The 15453-nt window shown below is 49.9% G+C and overlaps 2 protein-coding genes across 2 annotated transcripts in view; both read right to left on the reverse strand.

Annotated features, from left to right (window-relative positions):
• Positions 1-9205, reverse strand: part of LOC141219384 (uncharacterized) — a 138608-nt gene extending 129403 nt beyond the window's left edge. The window contains exon 1 of the mRNA XM_073666107.1: positions 9139-9205. The gene's annotated coding sequence lies outside the window, so the exon portion shown is untranslated. The remainder of the gene's footprint in view (positions 1-9138) is intronic.
• LOC141219377 (uncharacterized) overlaps positions 1-15453 on the reverse strand; it is a gene marked incomplete at its 5' end in the record, with an annotated part of 47472 nt that overhangs the window by 8082 nt on the left and 23937 nt on the right. The window lies entirely within an intron of this gene.

Genomic DNA, 15453 nt, shown 5'->3' on the forward strand with positions numbered 1-15453 from the left:
CCTGATTCTCGAAAGATGACATGAAGCAATTTGCATATGGGGGGGCCACATTGGTACCCATCACGGTGCTTTTCACCGAAAAGCCTTAATAGGGACTATGACCTACTGCCTTTCTATAAGGTTTTTTTATATTTGGAGTTTGGTTCTCATTGGACAATTGGTATAAAGAAACTTGTCACCCAGGGATCTTATGTGACCCTATGTTGAAATGTATTTTACGCTTGGAAATGTGGTCTTCAATTTGAATAGGTCAATAATATACATGTTTTGATCTCCATATCCTACTCATATATTGTCTCCTTTATTGAAGATTATTCCTCTCTGGCACATTCTTGTCCCCTCTCCTGGATCCTTCACCACTCCATCAAAGGCTCTGGCTCATGCCCATGGGGTCTTATGCTCTATACTGGTGGAACGCACGTTCTCTCTCCCTCAAACTTCCGGCTCACTGAAACGCATTTACACTGGCCTGTTGAACGCACAGCTTCCTGGGAGCAGCGAGTCACTTCCGGTGACGTCACACGTGCACTTCCGGAGTTCACACTACACAGCCCTGTGGGATTGCCGGCGATTGGTCAGCCGCCCTCACTATTCCCGCCCCCCGCCTTTAGATACCATCCTGCCCCTAACAACGCACACAGCACCACCAGGAACTAGCGGTGGACACCGCATTCCTCTAAGCCACTACGTGCAGCACCGCTTTACAGTGGGTATGGAAAGTATTCAGACCCCTTTAAATTGTTCACTCTGTTTCATTGCAGCCATTTGGTAAATTCTAAAAAGTTCATTTTTTTCTCATTAATGTACACTTTGCACCCCTTCTTGACTGAAAAAAACAAATGTAGATTTTTTTTTAAATTTATTAAAGAAAAACTGAAATATCACATGGTCATAAGTATTCAGACCCTTTGCACAGACAATCATATTTAAGTCACATGCTGTCCATTTCCTTGTGATCCTCCTTGAGATGGTTCTACTCCTTCATTGGAGTCCAACTGTGTTTAATTGAACTGATAGGACTTGATTTGGAAAGGCACACACCTGTCTATATAAGACCTCACAGATCACAGTGCATGTCAGACCAAATGAGAATCATGAGCTCAAAGGAACTGTCCAAGGAGCTCAGAGACAGAATTGTGGCAAGGCACAGATCCGGCCAAGGTTACAAAAGAATTTCTGCATTACTCAAGGTTTACAGTGGCCTCCATAATCATTAAATGGAAGAAGTTTGGGACCATCAGAAGTCTTCCTAGACCTGGCCGTTCAGCCAAACTGAGCAATCGCTGGAGAAGAGCCTTGGTGAGAGAGGTAAAGAATAACCCCAAAATCACTGTGGCTGAGCTCCAGAGATGCAGTAGGGAGATGGGAGAAATTTCCACAAAGTCAACTATCACTGCAGCTCTCCACCAGTCGGGCCTTTATGGCAGAGTGGCCCAACGGAAGCCTCTCCTCAGTGCAAGACATATGAAAGCCCGCATAGAGTTTGCTCTAAAACACATGAAGTTCTCCCAGACTATGAGAAATAAGATACTCTGGTCTGATGAGATGAAGATAGAACTTTCTGGTGATAATTCTAAGCGGTATGTGTGGAGAAAACTAGGCACTGCTCATCACCTACCCAATACAATCCCAACAGTGAAACATGGTGGTGGCAGCATCATGCTATGGGGGTGTTTATCAGCTGCAGGGACAGGACGACTGGTTGCAATTGAAAGAAACATGAATGCGGCCAAGTACAGAGATATCCTGGATGAAAACCTCTTCCAGAGTGCTCTGGACCTCAGACTTGGCCGAAGGTTCACCTTCCAACAAGACAATGACCCTAAGCACACAGCTAAAATAACAAAGGAGTGGCTTCATAACAACTCTATGACCATTCTTGACTGGCCCAGCCAGAGCCCTGACCTAAACCCAATTGAGCATCTCTGGAGAGACCTGAAAATGGCTGTCCACCCATGTTCACCATCCAACCTGACGGAACTGGAGAGGATCTGCAAGGAAGAATTGCAGAGGATCCCCAAATCCAGGTGTCAAAAACTTGTTGCATCAATCCCAAGAAGACTCATGGCTGTACTAGCTCAAAAGGGTGCTTCTACTCAATACTGAGCAAAGGGTCTGAATACTTATGACCATGTGATATTTCAGTTTTTCTTTAATAAATTTGCAAAGCGTTCTACATTTCTGTTTTTTTTCAGTCAAGATGGGGTGCAGAGTGTACTTTAATGAGAAAAAAAAAATTAACTTTTTAGAATTTATTAAATGGTTGCAATGAAACAAAGGGTGAGAAAAATTTAAAGGGGTCTGAATACTTTCCGTACTCACTGTATATAGAATGGAGTCTGTCTACAATAATGTACTGCGCTTGCGCTACTTCTCATGAGCTAGAGGTCCGATAATGTCCATCCCCTAGTGTGCATGTCCGGAAGTGACGCGCTTTACACTGAAAAGCCAGATAAACTGATTCCTACCGTGCCAGTAGTACCCGGGACTGCGTATGCCCGTAGTTGTGTTACACGCCGGAGCACATCTAGGATCATTCTGAGACTGTGAATGTCCATAAGTATGAGTTGCACGCTGAAGCGCATAATGAATTTGGATTGCATTCCAATATAGAAAAGTCCTGTCTCTGAGATTAGCTTCATGGGAGATTATACACAAGTATTGCACATCCTCCCATCATGCAATAGTCATGTAGATCTACTTTGTCACTACAAAAAATATGGGATGATGGCCCACAGTATATTCCTAAATGGTCAAATTTGACCCCTATTGCATAATTAGAGATAAACAAGGATCACCACACTTGTTAGTTACTACACTGCATGCAGAATTATTAGGCAAGTTGTATTTTCGAGGATTATTTTTATTATTGATCAACAACTATGTTCTCAATCAACCCAAAAGACTTATAAATATCCAAGCTTAATATTTTTGGAAGTTGGAGTGTTTTTTTTTTAGATTTGGCTATCTTAGGAGGATATTTGTTTGTGCAGTTAACTATTACTGTGCAGAATTATTAGGCAACTTAATAAAAACCAAATATAATCCCATCTCACTTGTTTATTTTCACCAGGGAAACCAATATCAGTGCACAAAATTTAGAAATAAACATTTCTGACATGCAAAAACAAAACCCCCAAAAATTAGTGATCAATATAGCCACCTTTCTTTATGATGACACTCAACAGCCTTCCATCCATAGATTCTGTCAGTTGCTTGATCTGTTTTCAATCAACATTGCGTGCAGCAGCCACCACAGCCTCCCAGACACTGTTCCGAGAGGTGTACTGTTTTCCCTCCCTGTAGATCTCACATTTTATGATGGACCACAGGTTCTCTATGGGGTTCAGATCAGGTGAACAAGGGGGCCATGTCATTATTTTTTCTTCTTTTAGACCTTTACTGGCCAGCCACGCTGTGGAGTAGTTGGATGCATGTGATGGAGCATTGTCCAGCATGAAAATCATGTTTTTCTTGAACGATACCGACTTCTTCCTGTACCACTGCTTGAAGAAGTTGTCTTCCAGAAACTGGCAGTAGGTCTGGGAGTTGAGCTTCACTCCATCCTCAACCTGAAAAGGTCCCACAAGTTCATCTTTGATGATACCAGCCCATACCATTACCCCACCTACACCTTGCTGGGGTCTGAGTCGGAGTGGAGCTCTCTGCCCTTTACTGATCCAGCCTCTGGCCCATCCATTTGGCCCATCAAGAGTCACTCTCATTTCATCAGTTCATAAAACCTTTGAAAAATCAGTCTTAAGATATTTCTTGGCCCATTCTTGACGTTTTATCTTATGTTTCTTGTTCAAAGGTGGTCGTTTTTCAGCCTTCCTTACCTTGGCCATGTCCCTTAGTATCGAATACCTTGAGCTTTTCGATACTCCAGTAACGTTGCAGCTCTGAAATATGGCAAAACTGGTGGCGAATGGCATCTTGGCAGCTTCACGCTTGATTTTCCTCAATTCATGGGCAGTTATTTTGCGCCTTTCTTGGCCAACACGCTTCTTGGGACCCTGTTGGCTATTTGCCATGAAACGCTTGATTGTTCGTTGATCACGCTTCAAAAGTTTGGAAATTTCAAGACTGCTGCATCCCTCTGCAAGACATCTCACAATTTTGGACTTTTCAGAGCCCGTCAAATCTCTCTTCTGACCCATTTTGCCAAAAGAAAGGAAGTTGCCTAATAATTAAGCACACCTTATATAGGGTGTTGATGTCATTAGTCAACACCCCTCCTCATTACAGAGATGCACATCACCAGATTTACTTAATTGGTAGTTGTCTCTCAAGCCTATGCAGCTTGGAGTAGGACAACATGTATAAAAAGTATCATGTGATCAAAATACTCATTTGCCTAATAATTCTGCACACAGTGTAAATAGTATATATGGGATATAACTGATAAGAAATAATTCTGATATAGAAGCTCAGATCTCTTCATGAAGTAAAACAATATGTGAACCCTATTTACAGGGAACAATGAATGAACAATGAGAGTAGCAATGAATAGAGTATAAAATCCAAAAATGTAACCCAAAATGGGGTTGTATTCACACAAACAAGCATAGGAAATTTGCTCATTCAGTCCCTTAGGGTCTAGTGAATCCAATCTGGAAATCCACTCACTTTCCTTTTTGAGGATACATCTATTGTGATCACCTCCTCTCACATTGGGTTTAACCACCTCAATAATACAAAAGGAGATGTCTCCGGCTTCACCTCGATGTACACTGTTCATGTGCCTCGCTAATGGGGTGTCGTGACCATGGCATATATCGCCCAGATGCTACCCCACCTTACTCCTAGATTCCCTCTTGACCTTGCCTACATAATCTAGGGGCAGGTGCATGTGGCCATATATACAAGTCCCGAGGTTTTACAGTTGGAATAATCCCTCTGAACAATGGTTTTACCAGTGGAGGAACAAGATTTATATGTCTCATCCAATTACAGAAAAAACATTCTCCACATCTGAAGAAACCAAAGATTCTTCTATCTAGCCATGTCCCCTTGGTTTTTTATAGACACTATGCACTAAATGGTCCCTAATTGACTGACCAATTCTGAAAGTTATTGTGGGAGTAGATCCCACAGCACCCTCAGGTCCGGGTCGGCCACAAGTACATCCTAGTGTTTTCGGAGGATATTAAAGATACGGTTACTCAGTTCCTATTACCAGTGTTATCCCATCTTTTTCTTGGTCTCTTGGTTAGGTATGGAGGAATGTTTGTCTCTCCTGTTTTTCTGTAAACGATCGTGCGGAATCCAAAATGTACTGTGGGTACCTTTTTCCATGAATCTGGTGTTCATGTCTATTGTCTGTATATTAAAATCTGTGACATTAGAACAGTTCCTTCTCAACTGTAAAAATTGGCCATTGGGTATTGCCTTTTTCAGTGGGATGGGGTGGTGGCTATCCCACTTCAATAGTTTATTAGTGCTTGTAGGTTTATGGTAGTTGAGTGTCCCTAGGGTCCCATCCCGTTATTTCTAGATTAGTACATCCAAGAAAGGCAACTGGTAATAATTAAACTCAGATGTAAATCTAAGGCCATCGCTATTGATGTAGAGCTCCCTGAAAAATTAAAAAAAAATTGTTCACTCGTCCCCGACCAGATGATAAAAATGTGGTCAATATATCTATACTGTACCCAAATATATGGATGTCACCACTTATGATCATCCCTGAATATTGTGGTTTCCTCCCACCAGCCCAGGAAGAGGTTATCATACGAGGGGACACAGGGGCTCCACATCGCACTACCCCTGAGCTGGTGGAAGTATTTCCTGTCAAAAAGAAAGAAGTTATGAGTAAGGCTATGTGCCCACGATGCAGAAATGAAGCAGAAAATTTCTGCAGCATTTCTGCATCTCCCTGGCAGAAAAAACGCATGCAGATTGTGCATGCGTTTTTCCTGCAGAATACATGCGGATTCACATGCGTTAACGCATGTGTTTCCGCATGCGGACTGACAAGCACTTTCCAGGCGATAGCATCACTGGGAAAGTGCTTGACAACTAGGTCACACTGTATAAATCCATGCAAAAGGCATGGATTTATATAGTGTGACCGTAAAAATAAAAAAAATAAAGCTATACTCACCCCCGATGCCCCGGCGTGTGCTGTCACGCTCGTCCTGGCTTCTTCCAGGTTGCCGGCACATCGCGAGACAGCCTGCGGTCACATGACCGTGACGTCATCTCAGGTCCTGGAAGGAGAAGCGCTGCCGGCAAGCAGAGAGAAGCCGCCGGACAGGTGAATATAAACTTTATTTTTTATTTTATTCTTTTTTTACAGGTACAATGGTACCCAGGTCTGGATGAGAGTCTTCTCTCCTCCAGACCTGGGTACCATCCGCACATAGAGACGCATAGAATTCGCTTGTAGAAATGTACAGACGCGGATTCTATGCGTCTCAATGCAAGTCAATGGCAGCGCTACCGCTGCGCTTCCGCAAAATTAATGAACATGCTGCGGATTTATTTGCGCTGCAGAAACGCTGCGGAAAAAGCAGCAGCATGTGCATTGACATTGCGGAATGCCACTGGGGACCATGGGGTGCGGATTACCATGCTTTTTTGATGCGTTTCCGCTGCGGAAATTCCGCAGCATAAACGCATGAAAAACGCATCGTGTGCACGCAGCCTAAGAGTGAATTTTAGAAGATCCTCCATGAAGACATTAGGTCTGCTACACTCTATTGATCTTGATTTCAAGAAACGTCTTACTCCTCTGATACCATCCTCATGCGGTATATTACTGTACAAAGCCTCAATATCTAGTAAGGCCTGCTCCCCTACATGTATGTATACATGCTCGAGGGTCTACATGGAGGGGAGCAGGCAGAGGGAAAACCATTTTCCAGAGGAATCATTCCAAGTGCAGGACCTCAGGCGGTACTGAGGGAACATTACACTGTGTGGGGGCATCATGCATAAAGAATAAGGGACATAATGGGGGCATTACACTGTGTGGGGGCATCATACATACTGCATAAGGGGTATAATAGGGGCATTACACTGTGTGGGGGCATCATACATACTGCATAAGGGACATAATGGGGGCATTACACTGTGTGGGGGCATCATACATACTGCATAAGGGGTATAATAGGGGCATTACACTGTGTGGGGGCATCATACATACTGCATAGGGAGCATAATGGGGGCATTACACTGTGTGGGGGCATCATACCTACTGCATAAGGGGCATAATGGGGGCATTACACTGTGTAAGGGCATCATGCATACTGCATAAGGGACATAATGGGGGTATTACACTGTGTGGGGGCATCATACATACTGCATAAGGGGTGTAATAGGGGCATTACACTGTGTTTGGGCATCATATATCCTGCATAAGGGGCATAATAGGGGCATTACACTGTGTGGGGGGCATCATACATCCTGCATAAGGGGCATAATGGGGGCATTACACTGTGTGGGGCATCATACATCCTGCATAAGGGGCATAATGGGGGCATTACACTGTGTGGGGGCATCACACATCCTGCATAAGGGGCATTACACTGTGGGGCCATCATGCATACTGCATAAGGGACATAATGGGGGCATTACACTGTGTGGGGGCATCATACATACTGCATAAGGGACATAATGGGGGCATTACACTGTGTGGGGGCATCATACATCCTGCATAAGGGGCATAATGGGGGCATTACACTGTGTGGGGGCATCATACATACTGCATAAGGGACATAATGGGGGCATTACACTGTGTGGGGGCATCATACATCCTGCATAAGGGGCATTACACTGTGTGGGGCATCATACATCCTGCATAAGGGGCATTACACTATGGGGGCATCATACATCCTGCATAAGGGGCATAATGGGGGCATTACACTGTGGGGGGCATCATACATCCTGCATAAGGGGCATAATAGGGGCATTACACTGTGGGGGCATCATACATCCTGCATAAGGGGCATAATGGGGGCATTACACTGTGGGGGGCATCATATATCCTGCATAAGGGGCATAATGGGGGCATTACACTGTGGGGGCATCATACATCTTGCATAAGGGGCATAATGGGGGCATTACACTGTGTGGGGCAGCATACATCCTGCATAAGGGGCATTACACTGTGGGGGCATCATACATACTGCATAAGGGGCATAATGGGGGCATTACACTGTGTGGGGCATCATACATACTGCATAAGGGGCATAATGGGGGCATTACACTGTGTGGGGCATCATACATCCTGTATAAGGGGCATAATGGGGGCATTACACTGTGGGGGCATCATACATCCTGTATAAGGGGCATAATGGGGGCATTACACTGTGGGGGGCATCATACATACTGCATAAGGAGCATAATGGGGGCATTACACTGTGGGGGCATCATACATCCTGTATAAGGGGCATAATGGGGGCATTACACTGTGGGGGCATCATACATCCTGTATAAGGGGCATAATGGGGGCATTACACTGTGTGGGGGGCATCATACATCCGGCATAAGGGGCATAATGGGGGCATTACACTGTGTGGGGGCATCATACATCCTGTATAAGGGGCATAATGGGGGCATTACACTGTGTGGGGGCATCATACATCCTGTATAAGGGGCATAATGGGGGCATTACACTGTGTGGGGGCATCATACATACTGTATAAGGGGCATAATGTGGGCATTACACTGTGGGGGGGGCATCATACATCCTGCATAAGGGGCATAATGGGGGCATTACACTGTGGGGGGCATCATACATCCTGTATAAGGGGCATAATGGGGGCATTACACTGTGTGGGGGCATCATACATCCTGTATAAGGGGCATAATGGGGGCATTACACTGTGTGGGGGCATCACACATACTGTATAAGGGGCATAATGGGGGCATTACACTGTGGGGGGCATCATACATCCTGCATAAGGGGCATAATGGGGGCATTACACTGTGGGGGCAGTAAAGGGGTCCTGTACTATGAGAACAATACGTTTCCTCCCTTCCTGTCTCCATAGTTGGGTCGTATGTATCTATTACAGGAAACAGAACAAAAACCTTATCATTCTTATAAAGGGGCAACACAAGACCCCAAAAGAGTCTCCGTGCTGAAGGGGTTAATGCCCCCTGCGCCCAGTAATGGGGGTCTCCACATACCTCCACCTGCAGAGCCGCCACCACATATATGGCTGCTCTGTGCGCACAGGAGCTGTGATGAGGTCACAGGAGGGGAGGAGTCAGGGGTCACATGATCAGGGGCCTCAGTGGATGCAGGACTCTGCTGTGCTGGTTGTCATGGTGCTGGATGAGCTGAAGTTTATGTGTGGGGTCAGGAGGGGTTTACAGTGTGGATGTAGCAGAGCCACGTGTGTACGAGGTGTACGGAGCAGAGCCGTGTGTGTACGAGGTGTACGGAGCAGAGCCGCGTGTGTACGAGGTGTACGGAGCAGAGCCGCGTGTGTACGAGGTGTACGGAGCAGAGCCGCGTGTGTACGAGGTGTACGGAGCGGAGCCGCGTGTGTACGAGGTGTACGGAGCAGAGCCGCGTATGTACGAGGTGTACGGAGCAGAGCCGCGTGTGTACGAGGTGTACGGAGCGGAGCCGCGCGTGTACGAGGTGTACGGAGCGGAGCCGCGCGTGTACGAGGTGTGCGGAGCGGAGCCGCGTGTGTACGAGGTGTACGGAGCAGAGCCGCGTGTGTACGAGGTGTACGGAGCGGAGCCGCGTGTGTACGAGGTGTACGGAGCTGAGCCGCGTATGTACGAGGTGTACGGAGCAGAGCCGCGTATGTACGAGGTGTACGGAGCGGAGCCGCGCGTGTACGAGGTGTACGGAGCGGAGCCGCGCGTGTACGAGGTGTGCGGAGCGGAGCCGCGCGTGTACGAGGTGTACGGAGCGGATCCGCGCGTGTACGAGGTGTACGGAGCGGAGCCGCGTGTGTACGAGGCGTACGGAGCGGAGCCGCGTGTGTACGAGGCGTACGGAGCAGAGCCGCGTGTGTACGAGGCGTACGGAGCGGAGCCGCGTGTGTACGAGGTGTACGGAGCAGAGCCGCGTGTGTACCCGGTGTACGGAGCGGAGCCGCGTGTGTACGAGGTGTACGGAGCGGAGCCGCGTGTGTACGAGGTGTACGGAGCGGAGCCGTGTGTGTACGAGGTGTACGGAGCAGAGCCGCGTGTGTACGAGGTGTACGGAGCGGAGCCGCGTGTGTACGAGGTGTACGGAGCGGTGCCGCGTGTGTACGAGGTGTACGGAGCGGAGCCGCGTGTGTACGAGGTGTACGGAGCGGAGCCGCGTGTGTACGAGGTGTACGGAGCGGAGCCGCGTGTGTACGAGGTGTACGGAGCGGAGCCGCGTGTGTACGAGGTGTACGGAGCGGAGCCGCGTGTGTACGAGGTGTACGGAGCGGAGCCGCGTGTGTACGGAGCAGAGCCGCGTGTGTACGAGGTGTACGGAGCGGAGCCGCGTGTGTACGGAGCAGAGCCGCGTGTGTACGAGGTGTACGGAGCAGAGCCGCGTGTGTACGAGGTGTACGGAGTGGAGCCGCGTGTGTACGAGGTGTACGGAGCGGAGCCGCGTGTGTACGAGGTGTACGGAGCAAAGCCGCATGTGTACGAGGCGTACGGAGCAGAGCCGCGCGTGTACGGAGCAGAGCCGCGTGTGTACGAGGCGTACGGAGCAGAGCCGCGCGTGTACGGAGCGGAGCCGCGTGTGTACGAGGTGTACGGAGCAGAGCCGCGTGTGTACGGAGCAGAGCCGCGTGTGTACGAGGTGTACGGAGCGGAGCAGGGTGTGCACGAGGTGTACGGAGCAGAGCCGCGTGTGTACGAGGTGTACGGAGCGGAGCCGCGTGTGTACGGAGCAGAGCCGCGTGTGTACGAGGTGTACGGAGCAGAGCCGCGTGTGTACGAGGTGTACGGAGCGGAGCCGCGTGTGTACGAGGTGTACGGAGCGGAGCCGCGTGTGTACGAGGTGTACGGAGCAAAGCCGCGTGTGTACGAGGTGTACGGAGCAGAGCCGCGTGTGCAGGGCCGGCTCCAGGTTTTTCTGGGCCCCGGGCGAAAGAGTCTCAGTGGGCCCCTTTAACACATACCATGATTCATGATGCAGAGATACGGCGGAGAAATATATATATATATAGTACAATGCAATGATTTCACTTCTTACATTACATGAGCGATATCTATTGTAAATTCCACAATAGCTCAGAAACCGGTGAATCGCTCCACACAGAATACTGTCCCCCATATAACGCTCCATACAGAATACTGGCCCCCATATAAGGCCCCATACGGAATACTGGCCCCCATATAAGGCCCCATACGGAATACTGGCCCCCATATAAGGCCCCATACGGAATACTGGCCCCCATATAAGGCCCCATACGGAATACTGGCCCCCATATAAGGCTCCATGCGGAATACTGACCCCCATATAAGGCTCCATGCGGAATACTGGCCCCCATATAAGGCCCCATAAGGAATACTGGCCCCCATATAAGGCCCCATACGGAATACTGGCCCCCATATAAGGCTCCATGCGGAATACTGACCCCCATATAAGGCTCCATAAGGAATACTGGCCCCCATATAAGGCTCCATGCGGAATACTGGCCCCCATATAAGGCTCCATGCGGAAAACTGGCCCCCATATAAGGCTCCATGCGGAATACTGGCCCCCATATAAGGCTCCATGCGGAATACTGGCCCCCATATAAGGCTCCATACGGAATACTGGCCCCCATATAAGGCTCCGTACAGAATACTGGCCCCCATATAAGGCTCCGTACGGAATACTGGCCCCCATATAAGGCCCCTTACGGAATACTGGCCCCCATATAAGGCCCCATAAGGAATACTGGCCCCCATATAAGGCCCCATACGGAATACTGGCCCCCATATAAGGCTCCATGCGGAATACTGACCCCCATATAAGGCTCCATATGGAATACTGGCCCCCATATAAGGCCCCATACGGAATACTGGCCCCCATATAAGGCTCCATGCGGAATACTGACCCCCATATAAGGCCCCATGCGGAATACTGGCCCCCATATAAGGCTCCATGCGGAATACTGGCCCCCATATAAGGCTCCATGCAGAATACTGGCCCCCATATAAGGCTCCATGCGGAATACTGGCCCCCATATAAGGCTCCATATGGAATACTGGCCCCCATATAAGGCTCCATACGGAATACTGGCCCCCATATAAGGCTCCATACGGAATACTGGCCCCCATATAAGGCTCCGTACAGAATACTAGCCCCCATATAACGCTCCATACAGGATACTGGTCCCCTTATAAAGCTCCATACAGGATACTGGCCCCCATATAACGCTCCATACAGGATACTGGTCCCCTTATAAAACTCCATACAGGATACTGGCCCCCATATAACACTCCATACAGGATACCGGTCCCCATATAACGCTCCATACAGGATACTGGTCCCCTTTTAAAACTCCATACAGGATACTGGCCCCCATATAACGCTCCATACAGGATACCGGTCCCCTTATAACGCTCCATACAGGATACCGGTCCCCTTTTAACGCTCCATACAGGATACTGGCCCCCATATAATGCTGCATGCAGGCTGTTACCCCCCACATAATGCCCCATACAGGCTGTCCCCCCACTTATAATGCTCCATGCAGGCTGTTACCCCCCACATAATGCCCCATACAGGCTGCCCCCCCCCCCTTATAATTCACTATGCAGGCTGTTCCCCACCTTATAATGCCCCATACAGGCTGTCCCCCCCCCCTCTTTATAATGCCTCATGCAGGATGCCCCCCCCCTCTCTTTATAATGCCCCATGCAGGATGTCACCCCCCCTCTTTATAATGCCTCATGCAGGATGCCCCCCCCTTCTCTTTATACTGCCCCATGCCTCCATACATTAAAAAAAAAAAATCAAATACTCACCTCCCTTCTCCTCACCTGCTACCTGCTGCCCGCTGCCCGCTGCTCGGGTCCGAACTCCAGCGTTGTCAGCGTCTTCCCGCTCAGCGCTCCCTGTGACGTCACAGGGAGCGCAGAGCAGGAAGACAGCTGATCTGCGGAGGCACGGGGAGAGGTAAGTATCCAGCTGCCGGGGCCCTGAGCAAGCGGCGGAGAAGGGCGGGCGCTGACACCGCTCTCCTCCGCCCATAGCCCAGCGGGGTGCACGACCGCCAGTGGGCCCCAGCATTTGCCCGGGTGCGCCGGGTGCTGATGCCGGCCCTGCGCGTGTGTACGAGGTGTATGGAGCAGAGCCGCGTGTACGAGGTGTACGGAGCAGAGTCGCGTGTGTACGAGGTGTACGGAGCGGAGCCGCGTGTGTACGAGGTGTACGGAGCAGAGCCGCGTGTGTACGAGGTGTACGGAGCGGAGCCGCGTGTGTACGAGGTGTACGGAGCAGAGCCGCGTGTGTACGGAGCGGAGCCGTGTGTGTACGAGGTGTACGGAGCGGAGCTGCGTGTGTACGAGGTGTACGGAGCAGAGCCGCGTGTGTACGAGGCGTACGGAGCAGAGCCGTGTGTGTACGAGGTGTACGGAGCGGAGCCGCGTGTGTGCGAGGTGTATGGAGAGGAGCCGCGCGTGTACGAGGTGTACGGAGCGGAGCCGTGTGTACGAGGTATACGGAGCAGAGCCTCGTGTGTACGAGGTGTACGGAGCCGCGCGTGTACGAGGTGTACGGAGCGGAGCCGCGCGTGTACGAGGTGTACGGAGCAGAGCCGCGCGTGTACGAGGTGTACGGAGCAGAGCCGCGCGTGTACGAGGTGTACGGAGCAGAGCCGCGTGTGTACGAGTTGTACGGAGCAGAGCCGCGTGTGTACGAGGTGTACGGAGCAGAGCCGCGTGTGTACGAGGTGTACGGAGCGGAGCCTCGTGTGTACGAGGTGTACGGAGCGGAGTCGCGTGTGTACGAGGTGTACGGAGCGGAGCCGCGTGTGTACGAGGTGTACGGAGCGGAGCCGCGTGTGTACGAGGTGTACGGAGGGGAGCCGTGCGTGTACGAGGTGTACGGAGCGGAGCCGCGCGTGTACGAGGTGTACGGAGCGGAGCCGCGCGTGTACGAGGTGTACGGAGCGGAGCCTCGCGTGTACGAGGCGTACGGAGCGGAGCCGCGTGTGTACGAGGCGTACGGAGCGGAGCCGCGTGTGTACGAGGCGTACAGAGCGGAGCCGCGCGTGTACTAGGTGTACGGAGCGGAGCCGCGCGTGTACGAGGTGTACGGAGCGGAGCCGCGTGTGTACACTGTTTACGGAGCTTAGCCGTACGTGTACAGAGATTGGAGCCGTGTGTACAGAGCGGTTTGTATACAGACCAGAGCCATGTATCTACATAGTGGAGTCATCTTTGTATGGAGCGGAGCCCTGTGTGGAGCGGAGCCACGTGTGTACGAGGTTTACGGAGCTGCACGTGTATGAGGTGTACAGAGTGGAGACGTGTGTGTACAGAGTCGTGTGTGTACGGAGCGGAGCCGTGTGTGTACGGAGCCGTGTGTGTACGGAGCCGTGTGTACGGAGCGGAGCCGTGTGTATGCTGTATACAGCTGTATACTCCCAGGTTCGGTCGAGACACCGCGGCTCTTTATCAGACTGTAGAAGAACTGACACTGGACACTCGGTAAAACTGCGCTCGGACGTCTCTTGTTTCTCGCACAGATATTGATGACATAAGATGGAGTCAGACGAACCCTCCTACAAAACCTGATAACAAAGTCATTACTACAGGACTGGATGAGAAAGGGATTTATTCTACAAGAAACGCTGGGGCCACAAATGAGAGAATCCGGGCCCCGTGGCTGGATACTCCGGGCCCCCGGCGTGTTAGGAGCAGACGGGGTCTTTGTCCCTGGAGCTTCTCTGCTCGGTATAATGAGACTCTGATCTTGTTCTTATAAAGAGGGTTGGAGTAAAATAGAAGCTGCCTGAATATGAGGACCTTGTCTGATCTCTATGTCCTTGTGTACAGAGCTATGGAGATAGCGCTATTCTCTGTATAATAGATGTGATGTCGCTGGAGCCCTAATATTCCTGTACAGGGGTCTCTGGAGAGATAATCTTACCCCAGCATTATGGATTGGGAGAAGGGAAAGGGGATTGGGGACATTTTTTTGTAATTCCCCTTCATAAAAAAAAAACTAGAATAAAAAATAACTGGTTAAAAAAAAGTGTTTCGTTTTCTCCCCATGTTGGTTGTAGGAGAAGTAAAGAGCCGAGGCTGAAGATGCTTTATCTCCTGAAGTCTACAAGAGGGAGGATTGGCAACTCCGAATGTCCTTGTCTATTTTGGGATTGTGAGTTAGGAAAAGGGGCAGGAGAACATTTTGGGTTTATTTTGGGGGCAAGAGATGCAATATTTGTCCATATAGTGTAAATATATGAATACAGTTAGGTCCAGAAATATTTGGACAGTGAATCTTTGTGATTTCAGCTCTGCAGGCCACTAATCTGGATTTAAAATGAAACAACTGAGATG

This window comes from Phyllobates terribilis, unplaced genomic scaffold (assembly GCF_046119375.1).
Source record: "Phyllobates terribilis strain yellow unplaced genomic scaffold, ASM4611937v1 Scaffold_265__1_contigs__length_2625494, whole genome shotgun sequence".
NCBI lineage: Eukaryota > Metazoa > Chordata > Amphibia > Anura > Dendrobatidae > Phyllobates > Phyllobates terribilis.